Genomic DNA, 11,253 nt, shown 5'->3' with positions numbered 1-11,253 from the left:
TAGAAAGCCACGACCCAAACTAGACAAAGACCTCAAAAGGGAGGAACCTATCAAAAGATAGGACAAGACCACCCAACAAAACCACCGCAAAATAGATCATCGGGCCTTGACAAAAAAAATACTCCACTCCTAAATTGAAACCTACAACTCACACTTGAACAAAAATTCCATTCAATGGGGTTAGGAAAGTGGGCTAGTCATGATATGGTATAAGATAAGATATTTTTAATTCAAATGTAAAAAGAAAAAAAAGAAAAATACTAGAGGCATGAATATTTGACATAAACAAACAACTAATCAATTTTATATTCATGAAATGTGAGAAGCATTCATAACTTGAGATTATACCAAGAAGAAGTCATGTTCCATAGAGTGTCAAGCATGGATTAAACAAGTACATTTAATAAATATACCATTTATTATAAATCATAATGAAATCAAAGTCATATTCTTTTGAAAATCTTAAAATGAAATTGGATTGTCTAATTTTTTTTAACTTTGATACTAAAAAAAATAGATACAATTATCACCATTACTTAATTTCCATCTTTTGGCAAGCTTGTGAAAAAGTTGGATATTCTAATAAAAGCATAAATCTCTTATTATAACAAAAATATGCAATCATTACCTTTATCCATTGTTATTGGATTCTAATCCTTCATATGACTTGATCCATTAAGCTCAAACAATGAAATAAATAGATCCACGAGGAAAATCTAGGAAAAAAAAGTATAATAAAATAAGAAATCATATCTATGTCATAATCTCAAAACTTATAATCTATTAGACTCCAATAAAGAAAACTCCCTTCTCTTGTATAATGTCCCTTGAGATTCAATTAACCTTAAAAAATATATAATTATAAGTCAATTAATGTGTATGATTGAATGGAGAAAATCCAACAGTTGAGAATTTTAATTTTGGCCTATTGCCCAAAGCCTCCTTTAATTATGTTGACATATCCAAACAAATGTTTTATTATTTTAGTGCTCGAAATTGAAAGGCAAGATTTTCATTAAGATTGCATGTGTTTTTATATATAAAGATTAATATGGAATCTACATGTAAATCATGGGTTTTCCTTTTCTCACAGTAGCAACAGATTATGACTTGCTTGCTCCTTGAATGAGACAACTACTATTGAACTTAGTATTATATTCTTCTTCTGTTGAAAAGTATACAAGTTGAGTATCAATGTGAGGAGAGTGAAATTCCAAACCAGATAGTGTCCATACCCTACCTTAGACAAACTTAACTTTGATAGCATATTTCATGTATTGTGGAATGGAAAGGAAATCATACAAAAGGTATAGTTTTGTAGGTAACAACCAAGGCAATTGTCATTTTAGACTGAAAGCTTTAAACTGTAATTGAATTTATTAACCATTTAGCATTATACCAAGGAGAGCTCATCCCATAGACATATTTGAGAAAGCGGAAAAAATATTAGTGAATCTTAATAGCAAAAGAACCACCTCTATGAAAGAAGTTGGGTTGGCTTTAATTTTATATCACAATACACTAATGGAAAAATTATTTTGTGAAAGTTTGAGAATCAAATTTACAAATTCATAGTTATTTGTCTGATTGCTTTTTTGAACTTTAATGATTGTGGGATATGTACGCAATGCATTTGTTAAAGAAATAGGTAGATCAACATTGCATTGAGAGGAATTTTAAGGTTGGTGACATGGTCTACTTAAGGTTGTAGCCCTATAGGCAGTCCACACTCAAGAAGAGTGGATTGAAGAAGTTGAAGCCATGATTTAGTGGCACATTCAAGATCTCCAAGAGGATTGGAGAAGTGGCTTATGAGTTGGAATTACCAACAAACAGTAAGGTACATAATGTTTTTAATTTGTCTCACCTCAAGAACAAATTGGATCACAATGTAGTTCATTCTTCTGATTTGCACCGTTGGATGAAGAAGGGATCTAATTCTCATTCTAGAGGCTATAATTGACACTGGAGAATGCACTCTTCGGAGGGGTTTATTAGATGGTACTTGGTGATGTGGAAGAACTTGCTAGTGGAGTATGCTACATGGGAGAATGAGCACATTTTATAGCATCTAAAACTAAAATGTCTTGAGGACAAGCAATTTTGGGGAGTGAGGACTGTAATTTCCCCTCTCTAGGCCTCAATTATTGAAATATGTTTGCATATTATTGTTCTCCATAGGCCAATGCAAATGGATTGGGGGACTTTGGAGTAATTAATTAATTAAATGAAAAAAACCTAAAGTCATACTTAAATACATTTAATAAAAAAATTTAATTTTTAATTGCACCCAAGTTTGAAATAAATAAAATATTTTAATATTTATTTGTATTGCTTAGTTTAATGGTCATATGTTTTAAGGGAGCCATAAGGAGTTATTTCGATGTTTTATTGCTTTCCACTACTTGGCATTAAAGTGGAATTCTAAAAATAATATTTTTTCCTTATGTTGCCATGGATAGTGGGGGCTTTATGGAATTAAATGAGCTTTCCAAGTTTGGAGGTAGGAACATAAAGAAATATGAAGATTGGCAGGGGTCTCTTCCCATTTATAGGAGAAGAAATCATAAGAGTTGTTTGCAAGGCTTTGGGATTTTTGCAAAGCCTTGGAGGTTACCTTGTCTTTGTGAGTGAGACTTCACTGGGACAAAGTTTGATTGTCTCAATCAAAGGCAATATTTGTGCTTCATTTCAGTATTTTTTCAATGTTGGGTTTATTTGCTAATAAATCATGAAGATATTTTATGTATTCTAAGATGCCTTACTATTTCTTGATGGAGTAAATAATAGTTTGAATGTATGGTTGAAGACCTATTTATTCCTTATGGGTTGTTGCAATTCAATTGTGTTTTGGAGATTTTGGGATTCTAAAGAATTGACTTATAAATTGGTCTTAGAAGTGTCATACAACTAACTAGAAAGGGCCTAAAATCAGGTTTTTTGTCGACTTGGATTTTTGGAGTTTAATTTTTTTTTTGGTAGTCATTTCAAGAAAATATCTTGTTAGGAAAACTATGTCTAAGCTGCCATTCAAGATGATCCATTGAGGTTTTTATTTATTTGCAAAATCATTTGAAAGAAGGCCCATTGGTTTTGAATAATGGATCACTTATTTTGTGAGAGTTTGGTGGGTTGATGTGGTGTGAAAGGGGACAAAATTTAGAAGAGACTAACTGCTAAAGCCAAATTTGGAGTTTTCCTATTGTTTTAGGCTGAAGGAATTGAAATATGATTTGTTGGTCATGTGGGTTATGTTTGTGGATAGTTTAAAATTTTATTTACTAATGTTTTCAACCATTGTTCATGGGAATCCATTTTTTGAGTTGGTTGAAGCTATCTTCCAATATTTTGTGTATGATTGGAGTGTTGGGTTGAAGGATTAAATCTTTATCTTGTGAGATTAATGTTAGTGTTGAGCTTCTCATACTTTGTAATAAGCTTCTTTAATGATAAGAACTTGATTCAAAGTTCTGAGCATTAGAAAGGAATTGACCTTCATCTGGAAATTGCATAAATACCTTGTTGCATACCTTGAAGTAGAGGATTCAAGTTTGAATAGGAAATTCTTACTACTGTTCAAATTCTGATCAAAATTAGAGAAGAATCCAAATCTGAGAAACTCCAAGGACGTAATCCAAATAAGGTCCCTTTGTATTTGTGAATTTGTAATTATTACAAGACATTTAATTTGTAATGTTTAAATTTAGAATGAATATGTTACAAGCCCCTCAATGGCATATGTGAATGTTTGCAAACTATCTTTGTTGAAAACACATCAACATTATACTATTTTGAAAATTGCTCAAGAACTTCCAATCATGCCAAAGACATAAAAAAATAATTTTGGCGTTGAATAATACACACAAGTTGTATTGAATAGCCATGTAGAGTAATTAAAGATAGGAATGATCAAGATTTCAACACAATTAGCCTGCATTAAATAACATGTAGAATGTGAATTAATCTAGGATGCATATGAAAATCTATGCAGAAACAAAGGACAAGTCATCTCATAAGAGAATGCATATAAATAGGATCAATGGTATATGATGTATTGTGTGTAAGAAAATATATATTTTTGGGAAGGGGTGTTGAATGTGTAATAATACAGATGGATGATCCTATGTTTGTAAAAAATCCACGTTTGAAAAATGCTTTGAATAAAGCCTAGTTGATTGAAATAGATGAATTCCCTTACAAATTTTACTTAATATGTTTCTCTACCCCATCCTATTAATAAGTCATTGCATTATCATTTAGTAGATGTATCAAGGTGCATCATAGTTTTCATCTTGTCATTGTTTTTAGGTAGCTATGCTATTTGTGCAAGGTTGGTGGTTCTTCATGTCAGGAAGAACTTTGAGAAAGAATAATTGCATTATGGTTTGGTATAAAAGTGCTTGGGCCATGTTCTTTGTCCTTAACTAGTAGATAACCATATGATTGCTGGTGAGCATGGACAATTATATTTCAAATTGTTTGTATCTTGTATATTATACTTTCCTTGTATTGATATCTTCATGGCATGCAGATCACTTTCATTGTATTCACAACTCATGTATATGTGCTTTCCTAGAACAAGCACTTGAACTCCATTGGAAATAGTTATTGTAATTTTCCATTGTAATTTTAATATTTATACTATAAGAGTTTTATTGAGAATAATTCACATTTGATGATGTATTAAATGAGTTAAATTAAAATAATTTAATTAGCTGATTTTTTAGGACCTTACAATTTCCTTCTTGTAACAAGCTTGTTAAAAAATTATATACTATAATAAAAAAATAACTTTCCTCTTATAAAAAAATATAAATCATTACCTTTACCCAATTACATTGGATTCTAATCTTTCACATCTCAATTTAGTAACTTAAATAAGAGAACATATCTGTGTCGCTATCTCAAAACTTACAATCTATTAAACTTCGGTATTTAATGACAAAATGTCCCTTCAGTTCTATAATATCCCTTGAGATTCAATATTTTTCTATGAACATTGATAATATGTACTTATTACAACAAAAGAGAAGAAAAGTAATGTGTATGGTGAAGAGGAAAAAAATTAACATTTGACCATTGTAATTTTGACCCATCCCATAAGGAATAGAAATCAATATTCTAACCAATAGATAGATTATCTACTTCAATATCAATAGCTTTACAAAATTTTCTTGATCCAAATTTGAAAATATTACTAAATTTTATAGAAGATTATAACATCTGCTAGTTGCTGCCATTATTCATTAAAACCCAATCTCCATTGGATGTCCTATTAAGAATGAATAGTCACCATAGCCTTCTTTAATTTTGGAGACATATAGCCTAACAAAAATTGAATGGCAAGATATTTTTCAAAATATTATATGCGGCTTTATATACAACGAGTATGAAATCTACATATAAATCACGGGTTTGCCTCTTCTCATAGTAGCAATAGATTATCATTTGCTTGCTCCATGCCACAAAATATATAAGTTGAGGAGCAATGGAAACAAATCAAAATTCCCTCAGGATAACATCCATGCTAATTCTATAGAAGTAAGGGGAATATCTTCAGCATAGAAGTCTCTAATCTTCTTATCCTTGAGCAGAATGCGCTATTCAACAATTGACTTGGTAGAAGCATGTGGATTATTCCTATGGATCCTCTTTTGCATCCTTCGAACTGCCTCAGATTTGGACTTCTCCATGCCTTTCAGCTACTTCTTCCCATAATGAAAAGGGCCCATGGAAACAAGATGTGGACTTTACAAACGATCTTTGGAGTGTGGCGGTAACCTTGGCACTCAGAAGATCCGACCAGAGGTTACATCGGGTATATACACAGCTGCTATCACTCAGAAGATCTTTGGAGTGTGGCGGTAGCCTTGGCACTCGGAAGATTCATTGTTAGCTCATACCCCACTAGAATTACATAGCTGCTATCACTGCAGCTCCGAAGGTTGCTCGATTTGATCTCAATTATCACCATCCTTGTTCATTTATATTTATTAGTTTATAGGCAGTCCCTTAGAGAGAGCATAAAATAAATTACACATATGCGCGGGGATTGAAAGAACTACTAAAAAATATCGTGCACCAAATATTGTAACGTCACCAATTTTTCTATACGGACTTCAATGACCAGATTTTTCTCCTCCAATACTCTCATTCAAATGTTTTTATTTTGGAAAATTGAATAAATTGCATATACTTATTGGTGGTGATTGAAAGAGCTACTATTCTTTTAATTGACCAGATATTCTGGTCAAATACTCTCACACAAACATTTTTATTGCTGGAAATAATAACGAACAAATACAAATACAAATCTATTGTCGTGGGATTAGAAAAGCCTTGCATGCCCCCATTAGACTTGTAAACTACCGTGATCTGTGACAAAATTTATAATTTAGGGGTCCATTTGAGTCCCATTGCAATTTAAATGTAATATGATTTATTGGATCTCTCTTTAAGAGGGATTGTAATTGAAAATGAAAACTGTATAGTGGCCTAGACTTAGTTTACGTGATTTGGTGTGGGAGCCAAGAACGAATGCATCATTATATTTTTTCAAGCTTAAAGGATGTTAAGGTAAAATGATTGTAGGAAAATTTTCTTATGGCTTAAAATGAATGTAATTGTATATGAGTTGCCTTTAATAGTGTTATGAGTTTGTTATCTGTTCATCTCACATCTATATGTTTCTATGTATAGTGTTGGGTCATTTCAAATCATTCAGAACCTCTTGTTAACACTTGTAAAAATCATAAAGTGTTGCACCATATTACCCTTTAGTATGTGTATAGTGTTGGGTCATTTCAAACCATTCAAAACCTCTTGTTAAAACTTGTAAAAATCATAAAGTGTTGCACCATATTACCCTTTAGAATGAGTGAGATCCTATCTCTAAACCTTGTAGAGTTCAAATTTTGCAACACTTTCTAAGTGCTTTGGGCTTCTCTTGTTAAGCCTTTCCTTTAAAGGTTTCTCTAACTTTATGAAAGGGGTAAGGCTTATCAATGAACATCGATCATCAATCCCTGAAGTGTGCTTGAAATGGCTTTTTTCTTTAATTTTCATTAATAGATTTTTGAATGAGGTAACTTGAAACCCTAAATAACTAGAAATCTTCTTTGGATTCAAAATTTGAGTGGTTTTCTACCATGTTTCAGGAGGTGGACCCCTTCCCCTCTAATTAAGAGCCCTCTAACCGTAAAAAGGGCCCCATAGATTATGAGGCTGTGATTTTAATATTGAAGGAGAATGTGGAAAGATAGGAAATGGTTATCAAATGGATTTTCTCAAAGTTTGATGCGGCAATTAGAAAAATAAATAAACTGGATGCAGTCACCAAGCCAGGGGTGAGAGTAGATAAATGGGTTATGGATTTTAGAGATGAAAGTGTTTGGGAAGCGATAAGTGATATGGCTGGGAAGCTGGAAAATTGGGAAGAAGTGGAGGGAGGATTGAATGTTCTCTTTGAGAAGGTTATGCAAAAAATGAGAACAAATTGTTCTGGAATTGAAAGAGAACCAAGAGCTCTTGATGGGAAAGATTGAGGAAATGGACAAACAATGTCATGATATGGTGGTAAAAATTTTGTCTCTCTCAAAGCTATACAAGATGAAATTGATAGAAGGACAACCAAGTGTAAGTGGCATGTTTTGTCTCCTTTTCCATTGGTAGAGCGCATTGCTTCCATGCTCAAGAACACCCCAGATTTTGGTACCCCTTATTCTATTAAAGATTCAAACAAACATATTTCCTTCTCTAACAAAGTTCTTAATTTATGTAAGGATTGGCAGGAAGGTAATTCCTCTGCCTAGTAGGCCATCCCTTTGTGCCTTTAGTGGTTGGTTGGTTTTGTTTGTTTTTCTCTGTTAATGGTTTTTGTTTGTCTTTGTTTCTTGTGTCTATTTTTTGCTAGGTGCGTCGTAGGTGGCACTTTTATGTGGTTATGTATTACATTGTAATGGTATGAGCCTATCTTGCTTTTTAATAAATCAAAACTTGAACCAAGCTCATCTAGCTTTGGCCCTTGGGATTTAATTTTAATTGTTATGTTTTTGGGAGAAATGAGATAGTTTGAAACCCCAAGCTAGAAAATCTAATAGCCACATTGCATTAGGGGCAAGGTTGAATGGCTACTCCCATTACCTCACATCATTAGGGGTAAGGTGAAAGGACTAACATCAATACCTCCTAGTGTCGAGTGCAAGGTTGAAGGCCTACTTTTAATACCCGAATTGTTGATAGATTGTCAGAGATTGGAGTTTGGGCCTTTGACATGAGTATTGCCATCCTTAGGAAAATAGTTATTTTGCATTGTTGATCACCAAGGAATGACAAGGTTGAGAGGAGTAAGGACTCCCAATTAGTAATTATCTAATGTAGGCTGGCCATGTGTTTGAGAAGGTCTTCAGTATTACTAAGTATATTTGAGGAGAATGTCCCTAATCCTACTCATTGTCTTAGAAATTGGCAAAGTCAACGTCTAATTGAGATGTGTTGGCTCCTTGTCATTTCACTATTGGGGTTGGTCCCTAATATTGTTTTAAGTGTGTGTTGGGTGTGGCAAGGAGGATTACGTTTCCCTCATCATGTCCTCATGTGGTATTGGGAGAGAACATTATCATGGGTTAGTGTCAATGTCCTTGAATAAGGGAAAACAGGTTTTGATGGGCCCCTAAAACCCATTACAACCAAAAGACCAAAAGATATACATTAAACCGCAAAAACACGCAAAAGACAACACCAAGAAAAGGACAGTTGATGAGCAAAAATGCCAGTAGAGTAGAGACAGCTAATCAAAAATAAAAAGGATTGACAGAAAGAGCCCAAATTTAGGTTAAGTTCTGAAGCATTTCAGCTTATTCCAGCTCCAGTTGTTCCATATTATCAGTCACTCGCTTGATTTCCCCAATTTCCTTGCTATGACTTTGCATATTTTTGGTGCTCACCTGTGTTCTTCTTCCAAGCCCAGTCTCCTTATCCTCTGGGGTATCTTCCTTCACTTCAATGATGCCCACCGAAGCCTTATTCCCATGGTAATTCTCAAGCTTACTGATAAGAGCCTTCATACTAGCCGAGGCAGCCTTAAGAATCTTATGAATTTGCTCACCAATCTTTTTGAGTGTGTTCTCAACTCCATCAAGTCTTTTCTCAGTAGCCCCTGCTCTATTCTCTAGGCTAAGAAAGCTATTCCAATTGGCATTGATGATCTCCTCTGCATTACTAATAGCTTTGGTAAGCTGACTGAGATAATCGGGGAGGGAATTGAATTTACCTGAGCCTAAAACTTCTAAAGTCTCAATTTTTCCTACTTCCAAAAATTGCTTGGTTTTAATGTCAGTAATTTCCTTTTGCATCTAGAGGAGCACCTATTTGAAGCTATCCATGTTGTTATTGATACAAAGGTCAATATCCAAGTGATTCTCTTCTAGGGTCTTGTCACTAGGAGTCTCAAGATTCACTTCAAGTCCCACCTCCCTGACATCAGAGCTCTAAGCATATTTCATGGGTGTATCCTCCCCCATCAAGCCCTTATCCTTAGAGTCAGCCATAAGAGGCGACCGATTCTTGGTTCCCACATCCTTAGTTTTAGGAGTCTTCCTTTTCTACTTCTGGATCATGAGGATTTGGACCTCCTTGCTTTCAGTATCCATGTCATTATCAGTCTCATTATCCTCATCATACTAGCTATCCTCATCCTCCCCTCTCTCCTTCTTTTTGGCCGGTCCTTTATTTTGTTTCCCATGCTCTATTTTTATTTTTTTCCTGCTTGACCCAACAATTTGGGGGTCATCCTCTATCTCAGCTTCCATGTCATAGCCTTCACCTTCCTCATCATCAGAGTCATCGAGATCCTCTTCTGACTCGAAAACCTCGGCTATATTCAGATGGACGGTAGTGTTCTTGATGTGATTATACCGAATCACCATCAAACCTTCATGCATTGCTGGGTTGATATTGGGGTTGGATATTGCATCCTTGATCCCAGCATTAAGGGTGTAGAAAAGATAATATGGAATAGAAATTTTATCTTTATACCTAAAGTGATTTAGTAAGACAAAATGGTAGTTGTAAACCCTAGTATATCTACCATCAAGAGTGATAAATTCCATTATATCAAGCAACACCCTTCGCCAAATTAAATTAATTACCTTTGGTGAGAAGTAGGTATGGTTGCCCTTCACCAATCTGGCTTTCTCCTCCTCATCCTTCGGGAATTTCTTCATGATAGCATCTAAAATCTTTCTATCCCTGTAGAACTTGATGCCTTCAATCGGAAGACCAGTTGCCTCAGCGATCATAGCTTTAGTCACCTTTACCTTTTTGTTGCCTATGGTTAATGTGCCTTTATTCTAGCTCTTCTTGAAGATTCTTGTAATTTCAAGTTGTTTCTCTTGCATGCACTCCACGAAACTAGTCATCTTGGAAAATTGAAGAACCACCCAGACCTGCAAATGGTTCCTCCATTTATCAATGGTGGTAGCCTCCATTCTCTTGTGTTTTCCATCCATAATTTTATTGATATCTATCATCTGTAAATTCCAGTAAATACCTTTCTTCACAATAAACTTTCTATGGTAGTTTCTAATACTTCTACTCGAGAGGGAAAAAAACACCCATAAAGAATGCGAAGTGATCGTGCAATAATTATTGTACCTCCTTCTCGATTGCATACAAAACCAGCTCCTGCTACCACGACCTCTCCTACCAGCTTGGGAAATGATTTCAAATCTAGCCTTTCTTTCCATGCAATCTTTCATAAGTTAAGATATCACGTGCCGCACAAGGGAGCTCCCCTTCGCAATTCTAGGTTGAATAATTTGGTCGCTCTATACTACCTCTTTGGTATCCCAGTTAGCACACCTGTTGGCCTCTCTGTAAACATGGGAAATGTGGCATTTTTTAAACCACTGAAGCAACTCCCTAGCAGAATCAATAATGTTTTTAATCATCCACAAGGGTTGGTGTTTACCTAGGAGGCAATTAATAATGTTTTTAGATTCACCTTCCAACCATAACATGTTGACCCCCAAATTATAGGCTAATTTAATTGATTGGAGGTCGCCCATAGCTTCCGCCAGATGATTGGTCTGAATTCCCAAGGGATAGGCAATGACCCCAGTACAAAAGCCAGCACCATTTTGGATAACACCATCACAACCAGCAGGTCCAAGGTTCCCTTTTGCCGCACCATCAAAGCTCGCCTTAAACCAATCATTACGGGGAAAAGACTAGCAACTCATACTTCTATTGATT

This window comes from Cryptomeria japonica, chromosome 11, assembly GCF_030272615.1.
Source record: "Cryptomeria japonica chromosome 11, Sugi_1.0, whole genome shotgun sequence".
Classification (NCBI taxonomy): Eukaryota; Viridiplantae; Streptophyta; class Pinopsida; order Cupressales; family Cupressaceae; genus Cryptomeria; species Cryptomeria japonica.
This window is presented reverse-complemented; position numbering follows the sequence as displayed.